Source organism: Fistularia commersonii, chromosome 13 (genome assembly GCF_037954325.1).
Source record: "Fistularia commersonii isolate RoL2024-O1a breed Wild chromosome 13, RoL_Fcom_v1.0, whole genome shotgun sequence".
In the NCBI taxonomy this organism is placed as follows: Eukaryota; Metazoa; Chordata; class Actinopteri; order Syngnathiformes; family Fistulariidae; genus Fistularia; species Fistularia commersonii.
Window position 1 is genome coordinate 7,217,576 of NC_141296.1, and position 22,020 is coordinate 7,239,595.

The following is a 22,020-nucleotide window of genomic DNA, read 5'->3' on the forward strand; positions in this document are numbered from 1 at the left end:
TTCTAACATCTCTCTACACATACTGGATCTTAGAAGGCCCCCAGACTTATATCATCAGTGTCATACCTTTATGATTGGCTCAAATGTCCTCCTCCTCCTTCTGACAACTTGCATGTTATCTTTTTGTACCAACATCCGGATTTTGCTTGGCCACTTTGGGTGCATTAGGGGTCCCCAGACATTCAACCACACTGCAAATTAGTGCTTTCGCAAAGTGGCTCATGAGGTTATTCCTCTTAAGTCAAAATGTTCCTTGTAGAATTATGGCCAATCAGGCCGACCCATTTCACACTGAAGTCCACTTTAATGAGACATCAGATCACATAAAGGCTTTTAAGGGATATTTTAGGATTCCGTGGTTTAAACCTCAAATACTCAAGTGAAAAGTTGTTAAGAAACAAGAGAGATGGAGGTCCCACGTGTGTGAAGCAAGAGCCTTAAAACGTTTGCACTTCTCGGTCTATTTTTACAGTATATTTAAAATTATTACTTCAACCTGTCTAGATACAGTCATTCCTTAAAAAGATGTAAGTGCTGTGAGATGATAAGGGGACAAAGGTGCACATTATAAAAATCCCTCAAGACTCACGTCAAAATATTCTCACTTGTATTCTGTCATTGTCTTCTGCATGAGTGTTACAATAATGTGGCTACCACCAAAGAATAGTTGCTATTTGTTCTCTGAAGATTTAAAAAAAAATGGCCCGGTTATAAATACATCAAGAGGTACTGGAAGTAATTATGGCTGCTATGACAGTTGTTCTGTTTCATTTTCTTTTGTGTCTTGCACACTGTGGATTTGATTTAATGTGCAATGCTGTCATCTGCTGGTTAAATAACAAACTGAACAATGTCAACAAATGGCATGGCTGAAATGCCATATGACCTAAAAAAAATACAGCAACGGAACAAGGAAAATCATGTAAAATACAAAAAGGAATGTGACATTACCAATGAAATGGAGTTTATTATTGGGTTATCAAAATCTCCAACTCCACTATAACACTGAAATGTCTCAGTTGGATCAAATGTAACTTCTAAATTAGATTGAAGCATTTCTATTGTGAGTTCAGTCATTAGCGAGACAAAGTGCTTGGAGTAGTTTGAAACCCATAGTCACAGAAGCTAGTCTAAAGTGTTGTCGTCCGCTTTCCTCACTTCCTCTCGTCTCCTCTTCTTTCGTCTCCTCTGCCCTCTTTACTAACCTCTAAACTGCACAACACTAACCTAATTTTCCACGCTCCCCAGTGAGAACTAAACTCCATACTTGCTTTTCTACTAGATAAGCACAGAGAATGTAAGACTCTTTGATGTAGCAAATGCAATCCAGCTAAGAGACACACCCTACCGGCCGGAGGTGCCATGCTATTTCCTTGAATTATTGAGACCTTCAGGCTCCACAGCCCCAAAAACAAGCATTTTAATCAAATGTCGTAAATGGTTGTCTCTTAGGGGAAACACAAAAAAGGCATCTAGCATCTAGATGCCTTTTTGGTCTTAAACATTGAACAGTTTGCATTCCGTCCAAGTTTGCCCCAGGATCAGTCTTGTCTTACACAGCATCCTTCTGCTTTTCTGACGGGGCTGAATTTTTGCAGGATTCTATGGCAAAGAGATCAGCTTAACTCTCCGGCCATTCATCTTTTCTCGTTAACCCCGATTATATTGAATAAAGACAGAAAAGCTCAATATATGTGAAGATTAAACAGTGGCAATTAATAGGAATAGGCAAGATTACAATAGCATGTATCAATGTGTTCTGGATCACAGGAGGTCTTTTACTGTACATACAGAACCCCCATCCCACACTTTGCACCCTCCTCTTGGCCAAACCCCCTGCTGGGAAATGTCTCGCCATGGTCTCAATGAAGAAGTCTCTTCCTCTCTGTATCATTACCCTGCAGTCAAATTAATTCTCCATCACTTCTAGAGATATCCTAATTGGCGGATAAAACCCTAAACCAAGGACTTATGCCACATGGTAAAATGTTCGTTCTCTCATAAAGTATCTTGTTCTCTTAGAGAGAGACTTATAAGTGGCATAAAGGTAAGGTTGAAGCTTTTAATGCTTTCCATTTAATACTGATCTGTTGCTTTTATCTTTGATTTCACACAGCATGTGCTTAAGGTTTATCACTGAAACATGAGATAACTGACGACAGTAAGTGCCAGATCAAATGCAAACCAGGAAGTGCATTCACGCTGAGCATCTCAGCATCCTTAGCTCCTCGCCAGATGAGTAAACATGTGAATGGGAAGACACATATAAAGTTGCACTCGCTTGAAAAAAGCAATTGCAATAACTCAGGAAGCAACATAATGATGATTACTTGATTCTGTCTGAATCCAGATGTAATGGATATGTGCGCAGATCGAGGGGAAGGAAGTCGGGAAGGGAGTGAACAGCAAGGCGTCAACCCTTTCATGTCACCTCTTTCTCACCATCTTCCAACATTTCGTCAGCTGTGCCCTCAAAATACAGTTTTCACCTCAGATCCACTCCAGACTCCTCTTCAAGTACATTGCGTTGAGTTCAGGGTTATGTTGGTGTGAAACTAGTACTCCCTCTTGTGGTCAAAGACAGACTTCCACATGCTTAAAAGTTACTTTTTCATGTTTTGCTTTGGCATTTTATGCCAACAACTTAGATTTTTATCTCTTGATTAACTTGTGTCATTCAGCCGATATATGTATTATCAGTGCCTATCATAACCATCTCATGTTATTCATCCATATATAATCTGCTAACGTCTCAGATCAGTTTGTATACACAACTCTACGTATGCATTATGATTTTTCCCAAGCAAGAGGTGCCAAGTCCACAGCAAGATGCATTTATTCACTATTGTTAGAACTGTATGAATTTTGCTTTTTGTTTGTTTCTGTCGGTGCAAATTAATGTTTTTGTGTGATGTTTATTTTTGTTTGTTCACTGGAGGTTCACTGTGTATTAGACATTTCATTGAGCAAAGGTTACAGGGATTCCATGAAGCGGGCCAGTACGGTGCTCACAAAGAGGTCTGTTTCACATTTTTTTTGTAGTCTGACTAACAGCCAAATACAGATGAACTGAGAGGGGATGATACCATCTGCAATTGTAATTTATTTGTTGTTGGCGAACTGTGTTTTTCTTTTTGCCTGGGCTTGGAACAATTGTTTTTCACACCGCTGTGCCGTTTGATAGGTTACTGCGCTCAGTGTGGTTTTTAGTAGATAAATCAGATGCTTAACATCTTAGGCAAGCAGGCTCGGCCCTCTCTGTTCATCAGGCTCCATCCTTAATTACATAATGAGATGAATTAATTGACTCTATTAATCCAGGTGACCATCTGTTGGTCAGTCCCAGTCCAGACAGTGTCCCGTGATTGTATAAGCCAGCCCTCAACCAACCTTCCGTGCGAAGCGTCACGTGCAATCTATTACACTGTAGTAGACCTGTCTCCTAAGAGAGGTCTTTAAATCACAGAGCAGGCCATCTGATGTGAATTTTTTTCTTCTCACTTTGCTGATTTGAAGGAAATTGGAGGTGTAAAACTGCACAAACAACACTGTCAGAAAGACAGTGGCTGAGTGTGCCTGAGCACTCTCCCATACAAATGCCTTTTTACAGCTTAACTGTCATGCCATAAAAGACAGGGAACAAAGCAGCAACTTTGTGTCGTGTCATTTATGAATAGACAAAGCAGTTACTTTTTTTTTCTGGAAACTCTTTATTTTTGTCTCTCTTTTCCACCGCCCCTGCTTCTCACTCTCTTTCTTACTCCAGGGGCCTTAAGCTGCTATAAACTTTAATACATAGTGTTCAAATAGATGCTGCACACATAGAGCTTTGCACACATACTCCGCAAGCTGGGAACAAAGACGTACCTTTTCCTTCTATCCAGCCTTTCAACTTAAAATCAGGAGTCACTATCTCTTACCAACATAAGCACACTGAATTTAAATAAAGGGACTTTTTGCAGCATAGTAAATGGGCAAATCATTTCAATTACACATCTTTTTGATATGGACGACTAGGTAGCGAGTAGCCTAACTATCGGTGCACAAAAACATGATGTAGTCACAAAATACTTCTTATGTGTGGAGGCAACTTGGCAAGATTCTCTGGCAAATCCCTGATGATGCTAGTCTACAGGAGAGGATTACATGGGTTCCGGTGTAAATATAAAACATCATGTTTACTCGGTGCTGCTTGAAGCCGTCTGGTTTTATGACTTTATGTGGAGATGACGCCGTGGCAGAAATTTGTATCATTTCATATTTGAGGTAGCGGACGGTAGAGGATCTTCACAGAAGCATTTTAAACACACTGCAGATGAATGATTTGATGTCTACATTAATCATGCGTTTGAGGTGTTACTTCATGGTCAGTCTTACTGTTTAAACGTCAGAAACCTGTGCATCTTGCCCACTAGAGGGAAGCACACAGCCTCTTTCAGCATCTTCCTCTGGCAGGGGCCTCAGCTGGTGTAGTGCTCATAGTTGAGAGCTGTGTGTGCTGAAGATGTAATTCTAGATTTAATGTCTGAAAAAACATACAAGGGCCATTTCCTCTGTGGGCTATATGTCATTTCCATCTCTGAAATCTCCTGTTTGTTTTGTTTCTTTGCTTACTAGGATAATAAGGAGAAGGGTATGGAAAGTAGTCGAGGAAACTGGTGATTTTGTGGTTTGTGTTGTCACGTCTGTGGCTCTTGCACATGAAAGTTATGGCTACAAATACAAACCAGCATGCAAAGCCCATGCCGTGTTACGCTTTGGTAGCAAAATAAATCCTTTTCTTTTAGGGCCATATTAAGCAGGAGGCGTACAAAACTCTAAATAGGAGGGAGAATAAAGACACAATGAGATGAGATGGGAGAAAAGAGAGACTTGATACTTTGTGCCAGATTTGTGGTACAGGCAGAGGGAAAAAGGGAGTGAGTGTTCTCCTAGTCTTAGCCCCATTTGAAACAGATGCTGTTTATAACCCAAAACCTTAATGGGGAGCTCTCTGGTCTGGTGCTGGCCTATGATCACGTTCCAGCCCAGCTCCAGTGCCCATCTTTTTTCTCTTGTACGGGGAAAAATGCCACAGGAGGAAAAAAAAATCTCTCCCTCTCCTGTACCAGGGGCAGCTCCTCTGTGAAGCCCTAGATTTATCCAATCAAACCTGGCTCTCTGTGCTCACTTCAAATAGCACCCCCCCCCCCCCCCCTCGACTTCAGCCCTGCACTAAAAGGAGCCCTCATCTTTCCTCTGACCACACAGCAATATGACCAAAGACATGCTTATTATTTTATAGACTGTGATCTCTGAGCACATGTAAAAGCATAACCTAAAAGTGTGGATTTTCAGGTTACACGTGATCCTGTAATAAAAATGCGCTCCTCTGGCTGGCACCGCATCTTACATGAGAACATCAGCACTGTAGCAGGTTATGGGAATGAGGTGACTATTGATAAAGCCACTGTGTGCATGTGCCACCAATGTTTTGCATAAGGCTAATTTCTTTTTTGAATTTAACCGCTTCACCAAAAAACAATTCAAGATTTATTTTATTCCTGATGAGCCTCCTAATCTGCTTTTTCCCGGTGAGTGCACAGGATCAAAGAAAAAGCGGACCATATTTCATCATGCAAGAAATAACATAATATCTATTCCATTACAGACTATGTTGCCAAGATAATGACATATGATTGCCCATGTACATGCTATTTCAAGCACAGAATTAACTAGCATTTATTTTTGCCCACTGGACATAGTGAAAGAGAAACATTTAAAGAATTCGCACGTGAACTGCAAATGAATGAGAGAATCAGAACAGTTCAATAAATATATGAACCTAATTAACTTTTTGTTTTGCAGTTATGCACAATACAGAAAAACAATGTGGGGACACTCTGTGCCTTGGTGTTACAAGGAAAAATGCACTCCATTTGTTAAACAAAAGATGCTGCACGCCATCAATTTAGAAATCAATTGCAATGGAAGAAATAATGTTGGTTAATTGAAGACAGTTGTTAATTTAAAAAAAAAACTCAATACGGACTTTGTAGTGCTACATTTTCTTTGCTGCTATTTGTTTATCTTTTGATCATGCAGCATCCATCAATCATTGTTGAACATGGCAATATTAAAATACTCACAATACAGGGGATAATAATATAAATTCGGGCAATAACAACAGTGATTGGCTCTAGCAGCCAACAGCTTGCTTGTGGAAAGATGATTTTACTGGGGAAACAGTAACTGATTACTTCAAAAGGTGAGACTGTTCACTGCAAAAAAAGGGGGTGAGAGGTACAAACTGTTTTACAATGAAATCATATACAAAATCTTCATGTTTTTTCAAGCTTTTGTGAGTTTTTCTAGTTTACAGAAATATAATTCTCTGATTAATTTTCCGCAACACAAGCGAATACACTCTGAATGAGCAAACACCTGCGGACCCCCGGACTCACTGCAATCCAAATTCTTGACTTTCAACACGTACACAGCTTAACTTCAATACTACTGTTGTCGGTCGGTTGTGATTTTGGCATAAAAGAGTAATTGTAGGTCCTCTAGACCTTCATCAAAGATGAGGGGTGGGTGAGGACTGACATTCTACCCTGCATGTCACTGTCAAGCACATTCTTTTCCAAGGAACGGAGAAAAACAGAAATGTATTTGTAGAGGCACTGGTGGTGGAGCGAAAACATTTACTGCACCAATGCTGGATCCTGTTTGAGGATTAAGAGGTATTTTGAGGTCATGCCTTAACTCCTCTGACACAGAAACTCTGTTTGTTTTGATTTAATAAAATGTCTTTTTTTTATTGCTGCACACTTTTTAGTAGAAAAATATTGCACTGTTCAAACATTTTGACACCCATATCCCCATAATTTACAATATAATTGACTATTTTTGCCCATGCATTAGCCTGGGATCACAGACCCCGGAGGTTCAGACATCTCTTTTCTCAACAGAGATCAAATGGAGCCAGCTAACCAACACATTGAATTCCCTCGCAGGAAAATTGGCCTGCATAAATATGGATTTTAATCACTGCCCAGTATTTATCTTTCTTCTCCACCCATCTTTTGATGTTGTTGTATTTTCAGGCTAAAATATGAGCACAACATCTAAATCTGTATGTGAAAAGACGAGCACTGTATTATCCCTATTTCCTTGCTTGTAATAATAGAAATCCTGCATCTTTAGCATAGCAAGTATCTTAGTTCCTGATTAATACTCTGGGAATAATGGCTAAAGGGAAAACATCATAAGGATTCTACAGCCAAGTGTTTGTGATTGACTTTTCTCATGGACCCATGGCATAGACAAAGACTCAAAAGGGGGTCCAAGTGGAAAGGGCCTAAAAAATGTGCCCAGCAAGCTCCTTCAGTATCTTCCAGCCAGCTTTTGTGGCCCCAGCCACATTTCTTGAATTGTCAGTGACTCTCCGGCACCATCTATACACATCAGTCACAGGGGCTGTCTTATTTATTTTATCTGTTGTTCACCCTCCCTCTCTTTGTTTTTGTTTCTTTTCTCACTGTCAGGTATTTAAGCGGCCTGCCGGTTTTATAGAGCTTGCTGAATGGTCTTGATGGACCGGAGACTCAATGGACAGCATGTGACCCATCTGACCAAAGCTCCTTTATGTACCGCCTCTCTTTGTTGTTTTGTTTTTGTTTGTCTGTGAGAAAAGAGAGAAAAGACCACTTCATTGGGTAGGAGGTTACCAACTTGCTCAGTTAAGGCATTGGGGATTTCGTTCACCACAGTCAAACAAGGTAATAAATAATAACTTGTGACCTTTGAAGTCTTAATTACTAATGTCAGTTTGGCAAATGTAAAAAAAACAAAAAACAAAAACAAACAACAAAAAAAAAACAGTGACATCGAAGACAGTCGTCAGGCTTGTTGAAACTGGTTTTCTTTGTAAAGCCATCGGGTTCTTAATTCTTTACCATAACCTCAGTCTGGACTTTTATCCTGATGATTGCTGGCAATCAGTAAAAAGCATCCGTTGGCGTGGTACGGCGAGGCAGCGGAGTAAAACAAGATTCATTATGAAGTGTGCAAGAAATGGTGCCTTCATGCTCCGCTAAACACATTTGCACAAGGGTGATTAACTGCCCCCCAAAGAGGAAATGCTGTATTACTTAAGCTTTTGTGTTTCTGAGAGGGGAATGTTATGCTTCGCAGGGTTGTGGACTATGAGGTTCAGTTTGGAAGGAGACTGAATGACTGAACTCAGTGAATTTAATTTTAAAGAAACAGAAATGCAGTGTCGCCACAATAGTGCAGCGAGAAGAAAAAATATGACCATCCCTTTTTTTTTTTTTTTTTTTATTGGAATCTGCTGGGACAAAGCGCGGGGGCAGTTTAACTAAAGACAAAGAAAGCTCGACCCCCACTACACCTGCATTTCAGTCCTAAATTTGCGTGACCTGGCAGGATGGGGATTTTGCTGAGTTGCCTTGTACAATAGCCTTTGAGAATTCACTGCCGCCATGCCCAACTGGGTCTCCTACACGCCCACCCCCTGTCCTGTGGTCCCCTACAACTCTGCACCACTTCCTGTAATCATCCCCACATGTGGTGGTGGCATTTAGCCTCTTCTTCCATGGCACACATCATTAGGCCAAGCTTTAAGCACTTCTACCTTGCTCCAGGCCAAAGGGGAAACTTTCTTTATGGAGGTGGGAGGTAGAGGGGATGGCAGGGGGTGGGGTTTAATGAACCACCGACTGAATCATACCACCTAGAGAGGTTTGACAAGCTGTTGGAGCCATGGCGGCCTAAACATCACCAGCAGTAGCCCTTGTCCAGCTTCAGGGCTGGATTCACGTGAAGGGACTGTCTGTAGGAGTGTTGGGTGGCAAAGGTCAATCCAGTGAAAGCTGTAAATCCCAGAAGGGAACCAGCCTAAAGGTCAGCCAGTCATGGTGATTAGAAGAGCCATCTACAACACTCGGGAGAATCGGGGGTGGCATGAAAATATCCCCACGGAAGCAGGGACAGACTATTGTTTTCCAAAATGGCACTTTAATGACCCTACTGCTATATATTTCAAGATAATAGAACTTCCTCTGAGGAGAATAGAACATTTAAGTTAACATGGGAATAACAAGCAATTAGGGGTGACCTGGCTCAATGGTTTGGGGATGAGCAGAGTCACCCTTAAACCATACGAAAATCAAATATTGTGCTGTGCATTTTCATTTAAATCTGGCGTAAAGACTCCATGCGGCCTTTTGGCGAATCTCTCTTGTGCACGTATCATCTCTCCTCCTTAAGCCCAAAGGCCGTTCCTACACTTTTTACACAAACATGTTCAACACGCAAGCATTTCAAGCCTAATCTGATTTTTGAAAAAAAAGCCTACAGTATTTTGACTCCCCTCCCTATTTATTTTGCTAGTTTTTGGCTTTTGTGACTTATTTACCGGAGAAAAATATTTATATATTCGTACAAGGACAAGTAGCTGCATGTGAAAGAAAATTCCGCACTGTTCTTACTGTTACAATGTTTCAGCCTGATAAATTGAAGGTTTGTCAAGAGCCAACAGTACAACAGATGTAAGTTTTCATGTGGAGATAGGAAGCGCTTGGCTCCTCTAAATAAGATATGAGCTCCCCTGAAAACATGATTTGTACTTTTTTTTTTCATTTTATATTTTTTGAGGGGGGGTCTCTGAAATATTGACAAGCAGCTATTTTTGCTATGCATTTATTTTTCTGTATCTTCATCATCATGGATCATGAGGAATAAAATCAGGCTATTATTGATGTATGATTCATGCACAAGGGTGATTCATCACTAATTCACTTTAATAAAGATACTGGCATCCATGTCTTTCTTGCCATCCCCATTGAAGCCTGGTCAGTCATTTTAATTCACATGTTAAATCAAAAAAAAACAAAGTTTAAAGTCGGCGATGGCTTCTTTCAACCATTTTTTTTCTAAATCTTCGTATTTATATTCTTATTAAGAGGAATAGTTACTAATATCGGCCAAATCAAATGCTTTAGAAATGTTTTATCTGTCATTTCTTGACATGAAAAAGGGAGAAAGAAAAAAAAAAACAGAGAGTTCCGAGAGAAATTCAGTAGTTGTTGCAGTAATTGTAGTTCTGCTTATTATTATCAAACTTATACTGATTTTATAGTGGAATTCGGATTTGTCATCTGTATTATTTTCTTGAGCAAACCCCTGAAGAACCCATATTCCTACGCTTTATTTCAGGAACTTGCTGCGTGTCAAACAATATCTAATCACCTGATTTTCCCTCTAATGTTATTATTGGTCTTCTTCCTATCCATCAATCACGCAACTAGTACTTCCAAAATTAAGCTTTTGATTATTTTCAGTACAGGCCCTATTAGTTTGTGTTTCCAAAAAGACCGTCACAGAGAAGTAACATACAACAATGTGTATCTATCTTTATTTCAAAGGGAAAACTTTAGGCACATAAATTCAGGGACTTTTCATGCATGCCTCAGCTTCTATCTTCATTCATTATATTTTTTTATTTGAACATTTACAAAGAATGGCTCAAAATCAAAATTCTACAGATATGAGTCGTCACTCAAAGGCAACGCCTCCTGTTTGAGTCAGTCTGCTTTTACTCCACTGAGAATATATTTTTACACAGCTTCTTTGTATACAAACAATTCACTGAATGCAACACAAACACTTTGAGGTGCTCAGTGGAGTCTGGTCTTGGTCTTTTTCTCACAATAACTACAAGTACTCCAACCCCTATTTAGAAAGCCTATGCTTCACTTCACACTCCTACAATGACCTATTTCACCTCCAGACAAGTTAACTATGTCCCCAACTCACCCTTGATCCAAACTGAGAGAGGATGAGTGGTGTCCCACTTAAAACAAGCCCTTCGCAAAACAGAGGCGTAGCCATCACCTCCCCACATTTACAAATACACGCTTAAATGAGGAGAAGTCAAAGACAGAACTTCTAATCACTTGCCTTTCCCTCCTTTTTAGTGAGGTCTATAAAGGATAGAACTCAATTTGAACTTAGGCCAAAGACAGGGGAGGTGCTCAAATTATTTTTGGATGATCTCCACTTAGTAAGGCACAGGGTGAAAAGACTGGTGTTTTGTTAGTTCTCGTGTAATGAACAACTTTCACAAGCATTCGGTCAATGGGAATCGAGACGTTCCAATCTTGAGCTCATACGAATTCCTACTGAACAATGCTGGCATACACCCTCCTTGACTTTAAGGAATGAATGAATTAATTAATACTAATATTATATAAACAATAAACAATTCATTTTTATCTTGTGCACTTGTCTCATATCAGGCCCCCAGAGAACTGAGCTTCATCTTTCATGTAGCTGGTTAAAAGGAATGAGAGTGGTGGCGTACAGAGGCTGAAAAGGACCGCCTCTGTTTGGTAATCGTTCCCTCTCAATCTTTTCATATGACCAGACCTTTCATTCCATCCTTTTCACCACAAAAGAAAGAAAAAAAAAGTTTGTCAGTCCCCTGTCTCTTTAGTTGTGTGCTTTCTTCTCCATGCTCTTTCTAGTTTTATCCTAATCCCAGCCATGCATGAGTGATCAGTTGTGTCCTGTTGTTTCACTGTTCTGCTAGTTTCCAATCAGTAGGGTTCCTCCTTTGTTCCTTTTCTTTGCCAAACACAGAAAAGGTAAGGAGAGGAACGAGTAATGAAATCTCCTCTGTAGACTTAGGCCTTTGTATCCCTCATCAGCACTTTTAGATACAGCTCTGACTGTAATTAAGGCGGATTGTTGCTGTGATGCTGCTCTCTGTTGCTTTTCTTGTTGGTCTTTGGAGAGTTAGAGGAAGATTGCATCAAAGCTCATATCTGGAATCCAGCAATCACGGAAACTGCACTGTTTTGATGTATGAATCCAATAAAAAGATCACCACGTATTAGAATCGAATCGAAAGCTCGTGCCTGACAGGCCAAGACACGACTGTTTTTGTCTTTGAAACAAAACCAGACGGAGCAGCTTAAAATCTACCTGAAACCCAAAACAGAATTATGAATGCATTGTACTGCAGGAAGCCACCCAGGGTTGCCCGTAAGAGGCCTCAGAAGGAACTTTGATCCCTCAGATGAAGAAAAAAAGAAAAGAAAAAAAAATTAAACCTTTTAAACTTTGGTTCAAATTAAAATTTTGTCAAGTGGGATTAAGTCTCACTCACGACATCACGATTTTTTTTTCGATATTCACATTTGCATGGGGAGAATCGCATGAATCTCCCGTCACGTGGTCCAATGTAGAGTCTACTGCTGTGTGCTATTGCTATCGTGATTGTTATTAGCATGATCACGGCACTATTCTCCCATATGGGCTCAGTGGGGACAGAGGCTGAGGCCCGTTCAAAGGGACAGTCATTGTTACAGACTGATCTCTAATCTCTGTGGTTGTCTGTCCTAATTAAAAGACTTGTGGGCGTGTAGGGTGCCCGGGCCTCTGCTCTGCAGGAAATTATGATCGCAAACGTCTTCCTGTCGAGTTCTGTACTTGGAACTACAAAGTGATGTGGGCCGCCATTACCTGAATTGGCTGGAATCAGAGCAGACAGCCGCATCATCCTAGCTCTTAGTCTATCAGGGCCATGCACAAGTAGCCATTGTTGACGCCAAAAACAGGATTAAGGAGGGTCTTCAAGGGAATTGATTTTCATGTGAGAACAATAGTGGGGCGCAGAACACTGGGGCCTGGGTCTGAATCACACGGCCAAAGAGCTTTATGAAAAGGGGTGCGCCGCAAGCATTGAGATTAAAGCAATCAGGTTCTTTACCCCCACTCTTTTTTTGGATAACCCTCCTCCTCCTTCTCCCCCCCCCCCCCTCGCCCCCCCATCCCTCTATCCTTGCCCTCTCGCAGCAGTAATTTTAGCCCGGATAATGCCCACGGACGAAAGCCCGTTCAAAAGAAAAAAAAGACACAAGTTGTTTACTTTTCCTCACGTTTCCTTTTACACTTTGGTCGCACAAAGGTTCAAGAGCCACGGAGGTATGCGAATCACTATACACACTGTCTGAGCAGATTCTGGACACTGTCAAAAGCTCCCGAGAGTCAGGCCAAAGGCTCATCTGTGTGTATAGAGAAAAACTGTGAAGAGTGGGTTTGTGGGATCGGAGACAACATGGTTCTTTGGCGAGGAACAGTGTCGGGGTGAGCGCGATGTGTCACTGAGAAGGGATCAGGGGTTACGGATGAAAGGGACGGCTGCCTTGTCCTCTGTCTTTGGCCGACTACATGCAGCTGTGGGCACCATTGTGGACGAGCTCATTTGCATACGTTTGGCAGGCGCTCCGGAAGGCAGCGCAGGCCAAGAGGAGCAGCCCTGTTCAAAATGGAGGTAAAAGGGCGGGCAAGTAAACAACCAGTGTATGTAGATACATACCCATACATTATCTCCACGATACTCCACATCACAACGGCGGCCAAGGGAAGGAAAAAAAGACATGTTATTCCAGTCTCACCATGTAAATATAAACATTAGTGAGAGTGAGTGTAGCACAATAGGTGATAAGACCATGTCAGCCTGATGTCATAATGACAGAGTGACAGACTGATGGAGTGTGCTGTGTGGGGCTCTTGGCTGGCAGATGAGGGGTGTGTCCAACCCTGACTAGAGACAGGTTTATTGGGCCTGATGAGTGCTGAGCTCCTGTGCCTAGCCACAATGGAGCCTGTGATCTCCCTTTGTGGCTCATTGGGAAGCACTGGTGCGCTCGGCAGCTCCTGCTCTGTCATTAGACAGATTGTGAACAGGCTGCGCAGGGCCCGGCCAGGGATGATGGAGCCACCAGCCACTTGATTATGGGGCATTATGCAGAGAACTGAAGCTTTCTTCTCTTCGCCTGTGTCCAGAATTCACAGGTCTGTTTAATCACATAATTCTCCTCAAGTGCCCCAAGGAGGCTGCAGCACAGCAAGGGCCTTTTAGACCCATGACAACTTGGAGAGATTAATTATATTCATCTTTTGGAATATCTGCGGTATAAGAGGGAATTTGATATTGGCTCACTTTAATTTTTTTTCTTTTGTCTTTTTCCAACCCGTTCTTTGATGTCTTCCTGTTATTGTAGGGGACGTCTGTGCAACTCTGCCGCCGGTGCTTTGATATGTTCCAGCAGGGGTTAAGGGTTAGCGTCCAAAAGGTCCAGGGCCAGGGCATCCTAGCTTCTGTCTTGGAGAGGGCTGACCTCTGGACCCGAGGGTTGGTCAGAGAGACTCCAAATTCCGCCTCCCTTTGATGCATGCTCTTTCAAAGCAGTTAATTAGCTGGGGTAGCTAAACGTTTAGCCTGGGCGTGAAAGAGTCTGTGATAGCATGTGTGTCCCAGACATTGCCCGCTTTTTTGTGTGTCACAAGGTCTTTTGAAACAATGTGGTACTGGGACAACTTGTTTGCATAGGATAGTGGGTGAATGCTGGTGCCTATTCACAAGAACTCATTCACTGCAAAGAGTTTTGAGAAGGCCTTTCTGTTAATGAAGTGAAGTCCTTGACATTTCACTCATTTACTTCACGATTTCCCTCTTTTCAGTGTCTATGTTTGTGATAAGTCACACAAATGTTTGTTAAGTAGAAAAGAAAAAGAAGAACCTCTTATCTGGTTGGGATTAATCCAATTTCACTCCTACTATTCCGCAATCGCTCGTCATGAGCCGGCCTCGTGTTATATAGTAGAAACATCACTGGTCAGAAATCATGTCTTTTCGGCTGCACATCTGGGATAACAATTTCCGTGCATGTCCATATGAAAGGGCAAATAAAGTCTGCTCATTTTACTGTCTCTTCATTTTTGAAAAGGCTGTAAAAAAAAAGAAGGAAAACAACTCCCCTTTGGTCATGGCCTCGTAAGCGCAGGCCAACAATCACAATGTCAAAACCAAACATCCTTGCTTCTCAGCACTTGGAACCTGTAAATACAGTAAATCTTTAAGTGCAGGTGAGTTACTTAAGTTTTCTATTCCCACCAAATCCTCTTAAGCCAACCTTTAATCATTTGCTCACATATTAACGTAAAATAAAAAAGCAATTTAATGTAAGTGTTTCAGACAGAATGAAGAGTGAGCCGGGTCAAGCCTGGTTAAGGTAGAGGAACACTCTATGTTTTACCTTTATATGTGCATCCTTCTCTTATAACAATGAACCTTATATTGATGCAAACATTGCTCCTGCTACTACAAACTATGATCTTAAAGACACGTTTCCAACACAAGCCTTTTTGCATTAACAAGCATGAAAGGATTTAGGCAATTTACACTCTGGCTGTGATTTAAACATCAAGGCTTAACCTATTTCTTTATGAATACAAAGTTGCACGTGGATCGGGCTGTTCTTACTATGTAACGTGATGATTCACTTATATCGTATATGTATGTGTATGAAAGAGGTACCTGTCTGACATTTTTTACTGAATAATATGCTTCTTGTCTTTTGTTTTTATAAACGCTTTGGATTTAAAAGAAGTAGGCTCCAAACTCAATTAGTCTTTTTTTTTTTTTTTTATTTTATTTTCTCTGATAGAGCTAAATATCATAGCATTTAAGGGGCAGAATGATGGTCATTATTTCCTTGAATAAATGTAAAAAGTATTCAAACGATTACAATCTTTCTGAACATCTTTTAGCAATGGAATATGATAAATGTTATGTTAGGCGCACATCTGTTTTCCACATTGCCCTTCATAACTGTTTTTTTTTTTTTTCATATTGTGAGAAATTGTCAGAAGCCTTATGAGTGATTATAATGACTGTTCAATCAAACTCCCATTTTTCAAACTATTTTCTCAAATCAGTACATCTGTTTTATCCAATGATTGCTGAAGCTGACAGACTCCCTGCATGTGCTGATTTGTTTTGTGTAGATGTGATTGTGTATGCAGTTTGATTGGTAGTCAGGACAGGTTGAAGAGTGCTCAGGCTGTTCTCCTGCTTGACCACCTGCAGCTCAGGATCGATCAGCTCTGTAACCTACCAACCCTCCAAACACCCCCCACCTCCAGTATCCCATCCCATCACTGGATGTATCAGCCACACCAACAGGGGGCTGCCTGTTTCTTAATTTCTCAGCTGAGACGAATGGCTTGCATGGCACTCACATCAATCTTGAAAGTTTGCTTACAACTCAAAACCTCACCAAAGCAACTGTAAACAGATTCAATGTCTAGACAGGAGACTGCAGACAGTGGAAGACAGTTCTCTGTGTTAGTCTGTTCTTAAATTGTATTCACTTTGTTTTTGAAACCCCTCAAGAAGTCAAACATGTCATAAATGACACATATGTTTACAGTGCCATACAGTGCCAATGACATCATTCATGAAAAACAAGATAGTGAAAAATTCACTCAGATAATCCAGGTTGAGAGGGGTTATAGCGCTCCTCTGTTGTGGATGTAGAATTGAAAACTTAGAAAAATGCGACATACTTACAAGCGTGATCATGAACATCAGTAGAGGTCTGGGAATTAAAAAAAAAAAAGGTTGCATCACATTCAGCTGACAATCTTGTAACATGCATTTACGTTACAATTTCTGCTAAGGTTTGCAATTAACATGTCAGAGATGTAATACACATAATTTTCTGCACATAAAGTTTTCCTCAATATGAAAATACTAAGACCTTGGTTCCATCCAGCTACTTTCAAGATAATTTCTTCACTGTTTTAAGCAATATCTTGATTATTCCTTGGCGATTTCTTGATTTTCTGACATTTTTTTATGATGATGTGCTGAAGTATTGTAATTATGTCATTCTGTACATAAGAAAATGTGTAGTTTTCTGATGACAAGACAAACTGGTATATGAATTATTATATGACTAAATACATATAAGCTTTTAAACATATACATGTTTATTTAATCCACTCGGCTAAGACCAGAAGATAATACAAAGACCGCAGGTACAACATTTTTGGGGTGTTTTATTGGGTTAAACTGAGATGTGTTCCAAATGTGTTATACACCCTGCTTTATGTAAATGACATAGACAATCTATTTGTATGACCATTAAAAACAACCAATACCTTTGAAATATTGAAAAAAAAATCAATAAAAACCATATTATAGAGCATATGTTGAAGCATGAGTTGCCAAAGATCCCCCACCCCCCATTTCAGGGGTACTTGGACTTTGTTAATCTCATGGTTGCACACTGGTTTTGACAGTAACAAACTGGTCCTGCTGGAGGAGTTGAACCTGTGCCAGACAAGGCAAACCCTGCTGCAGATCCAGAAAACAGATTATTATTGTTATTGTTATTATTGTTATTATTGTTATTATTATTATTATTATTATTATTATTATTATTATTATTATTGTTGTTGTTATCGTTATCATTATCATTATTATTATCATTATCATTATCATTATTATTATTGCATATTGTTGTTATTGTTTCTACTACCACTTTTAAGGACTCTTCCCTAGTGATGAAAGTGAACAGCATCAACAAAAGTATTTCATAGCCAACCCACAGGTGTAGCATTGTGTGCAGAATAACAAACTTGTACACATACTGTACAAATGAGGCTATGATTGGGACAAGTGTACTATCCAATGCTGTGGGTGTGCATGTGTATGTCTGTGTGTGTGTGTGTGTGTGTGTGTGTGTGTGTGTGTGTGTGTGTGTGTGTGTGTGTGCGTGCGTGCGTGTGCGTGTGTAGGGTTCAGAACATACTTGCTGCCTCAGTCTTTTTTTCTCCTGCGATCTCCCGCTCTCCCTGGCTCTCTCTCTGTGGTAATATATGGAACATATGGGAAATTATTGTGGGGTTATAAAGGGCTGTTGACTTCTGCAGACATGCAATAAATTAAGCTGTTTGTGCAGGGGAGGAAAAACATGAGCTCTTTAGGAACACTTAGTGAAGATTTCCTGTACAGGCTTTACTCCCCTTTACCCCTCTCCCCTCTTTTCCTTTGTAGCTCCTCCTTTCCTCCTACTCCTAAGCACTTTCTGTCTCTTTCCTTCTCTCTCTCTCTCTCTGACTGTCTGTCTGTCCCTTTTTAAACCATTCTTACTATTGTAACACAGGCCAAAACACAATTTTATTCTGTTCTCTTAGTTGGTGGTAACACAGTGTGATACAGCCACACAAATTACACACATAAAATTTGCAAAGCCTAAAAAATATTTTAATAGTTTCCGTACCCCTTCGGCAGCAACAAGCTGCATGTGCAGTGCTGGTAAGCACCACCAACATTATTGGTGCAATTAAATGTGAAACACAAGAGGGAAACATGGGGGAGTGGAAGCCCAAGATGGCTGTAAACAAGGAAAATGACACTTGACAAGTTGTAATTTATGGACGCCGTTTCAAAGGCAAGAGACTCATCGTTCCTAGACTGGCAGAGCAGGAAGAATAAGGCAAAATGATCCAGACCTTGGAGGAACTATTCACAGAATGTTAGTGCATCAAAGCCACACGGAGACAAAAAAGGAGAAAGAAATCTGTGACTTCAAAGTTGAAGCATGATGAGCGATGCACACAGAGAGGAGAGAGGAAGTATGTGTGTGTGTGTGTGTGTGTGTGTGTGTGTGTGTGTGTGTGTGTGTGCCCGCACGTGTTAGAGAGAGAGAGAGAGAGAGAGAGAGGAAAAGAAAGAGCTTTGCAGGATGATGGTACCAAATGCAAGTGCAGAACGGAGGGTTGGATGAGGTGGGGTAGGGGGGAGGCCCCTGGATACAGGCGTGCACTCCTCATCTCAGAGAATGCAAAATCACACACAATCACACACGCATACACACACACACACTCAACATCACGCACACAGGCTGTCTGGGGAAAAGACGCCATTAAACAGAATAGAATAGAACTGGAGCTCACCAACCCCAATCTAGAAACAAATCAGCGTCACCATTTACTTGTTTACTCTCGTTTTAAAATGAGGACAAAACTCAACCAAAACAGTTACTGAAAATAAGCATTCTAAGAAAATAGAAGACATTGTCATGCTCAATGGAAACTTCCAGTGTAATCCTTAACAGCTAGCTTGCTCATTGTCATAGTTACACATCGTGGACTCCTTGCTTGAGAATAAAATGGGATGTCGGTGCAGTTTTCAGTGACACCTCAGGAACAATTCAATTATCTGAATTATCTGAGTGATGAGTTCAGAAATGAGACATCCTTAGATATTGCACATTGCTTTGATTATATATAGTTTAGCACATTTGTTGAAGAGGATTTTGAATGATTTATTATTTATAGTCATTTTATTATAACTAAGATCCTTTCCACAATGCACCCAAGGCTGCAATCTTTCACAGATGTTAAAAACCTGTTGACGTTTTATCTACTTTAAGGAATTACAGTTGAAACCAAAGTGTTAAAAGCACCAGTTATAGTCTGTTAGATGAAGCATGTATGAAAGGTTTTGACCAGTGAAAAGAGAGCGAATGTAAGTCACTACACTTGAAAGTAGGGCTTGGCTTTACATTCCTGCATATTGAATACTGTTAGGATTGAATATTTTATGATAGAATTACTTCTGATCACATGTTGAACATACGATCTATTTTTCTGAAACCAGATTGGTTGTAGCTAGTTTTTGCTTGTTTTGTATTGTTTTGTTTTGTTTTGTTTTGTTTTGTTTTGTTTTGTTTTGTTTTGTTTTTGCTACAGAAGTTCACAAAATCTGCCCTGAAACTAGCATAAAATTTGGTTTAAATGTTTCTTACATAAAACAAATTTTCCCCAGCAAGATAGCCTGAAAATCAGCAAGTCATGTTTGCTTCCAAATATCATCCTTGTATGAGGTAAAGATTCATTCAACAATTTATGGAATTAAGAAAGGGGCTTCTGAATAGCAGGGGTATTTCTTTTCCCATATTACCTAACACTCATTGTAAGTAACTTGTTGGCTCTGTATCAATTGCTTTTGCCACCATACTTAAATCTACACTTTTTTAGAAATTGGCAAGAAGTTACTATTCAGATGCACCAAACACCTCCACCTGTCATAAGTCAGGGAGAATCAAGGTAGTATGAAAATACTTCCAATAGCTGGAATAAACATTCCAGTTACAGGCTGAAGTGTCTTCATTTGGACTCGAATGTGAAATATGCTGTTGCTATGGTAATATGGCAATGTCTGAAGCCTTGCTCCCAGCTGTTGGTGGGTTTTGTAAGTGAGTGAGAGAAAAAGAAAGATAGAGAGAGAGATTGTGTGTTTGTGTGCTTGCATGCATGCATTGATCCTGCCTCCGTGCTGTGTTCCCCCTTTCAGCCTTAAGAATAGTGTCTCTACTAATCCGTGAAAGTTGCGGCGCTCTGAACCAGTGGCCAAGCCTTTTCCCACTGAACCAAGGCCCAGGGTCTGAGTTCTGCTTTACACTTGATTGGTCCTTCCCGTGGCAGGACTCCCCTCCCTGCTGGGTGTGGGCCTGTCCCCCTCACTGGGCTGCTCAGCACTGCCTAATCGGCTTCTCCCCACCATAATTACCAGGGCTGAGCCCGGGACTCACCAACACACTATTAAAGTCTGGCCAGCCAGTCCTTACCGGCCCTCGAATATCCAGCTGCTTGCACGGGCCCGCAGACAGGTCTGAGTTGAGGCTGAACTTCGCCAAAAGAGCACCTGTTCATGACCGGGATGCCCTGCAGCACTGTAGTTGGCAAGCACCACTGCTGGGTCGAAAAAGAGGGGAGGTTGGCAGCTGTGCAGTTGTCCTCCTCCCCCTGCAGTGGAGGTGATATGTTTATTTGGGCTGGGTGCTGCAATGAGAAGCTGTGAAAGGTAACTATCTCCTTGTTGTGGTGCACCGTCTACTAGAATCCACCCTGCGGAGACAGAAACCTTTGATAGGCGACCACTTCAAAACTACATATGAAATGGAAGCGTTCGGTTGTGGAAATAGTACAAGTTGATCTTCCGAGGCGGGACAAATTTCTCTCACTCAACCAACCTCGCAGTTTATTATTTATTTAAGCCCAAAAGCCACACCCACCCGGTCGACAAACATATTCCAAGTTGTGAACATTGTTGATCCCGCAATGTGTAAGATTAGAAATATATATATATATATATATAATTAAATATATAAAGTAAAGGGACGCCTGCTCTGGTTGTACCAGCATGGCGCTGAAATTTCAGACTATTGCAGCATCAGTGCGAGCATATGGGACTGCTCAGGTGAATTGCAGTGACCTGGCAAACAGTCCAAAGACTGTTGAGAGTCGGTTACACGTAAGAAAGCGTTGGGTGTGCTGGCACAGTCAGTACCCAGAATGTGGATCAGACAGACACCCGGCACTCGTTAGCTTATTACTTTCTTATTACGAACATTTTTGCCTTGCGTGGATTGGCAGAGTCCTGCTAGCCACCCTCTTCACATGGCCCGGGCTCTGTCAGAGCTGATCAAAAGACATTTCTTCACATCTCCAGACGCCGGGGAAAAAAGGAGAAGAAAAGAGTGAGAGAAGAAAAGAGCCAGAAGGGGGCATACTGCTCTCTCTTTACTCTGGTCTTTTGGTGAATGAGGACTTTTTCACAATGCCCTCTCCTTTTTCTTTATTATTTTCATTCTTTAATTGGCGAAAAGGAAAGGGGGGGAAAAAAAAACACAATTTGCCCATCATATTTCGCCAAATGTTTTTGCCATATCAAAAACAATTATCCTCAGGTGAAGAATGTGCCTGCAGAATTATAACAATTCCAGGGGGAGAAAGAGGTCCTCACAAATCTGACTGCTTTCCAGGCAGCCAAGACCCCCTCGAAGTGGTAATGAAAAGTGTAACTTTAGCCTCCCAGCTGTATGTCTCAATCCATAATCCTTCTCCAAAAACCTCACCAGAGAGCCGCCTACTACTCCCATGGCGTTCCAAGCCTGTGCCGGGCTGGGCCTGCGCTGATTTATGTGGCAGTCCTGTGTCAAACATTCAACCTGAAAAGGATTTGCTCTCCTGTATTTACCAGGGTGGTCAGGGCAGTTTTGTGGAAATGCGGAAAGCCCAGTCTTCAGGCCTCACTCCCAAACAGTTGTTCTGACCCTCTGCACCACTGACAAGGACATCATGGATCTTACAACA

At 41.1% G+C, this 22,020-nt stretch overlaps 1 pseudogene; it reads right to left on the reverse strand.

Moving 5' to 3' along the window:
• Window positions 1-22,020, reverse strand: part of LOC147227795 (uncharacterized) — a 412,630-nt pseudogene that overhangs the window by 12,611 nt on the left and 377,999 nt on the right.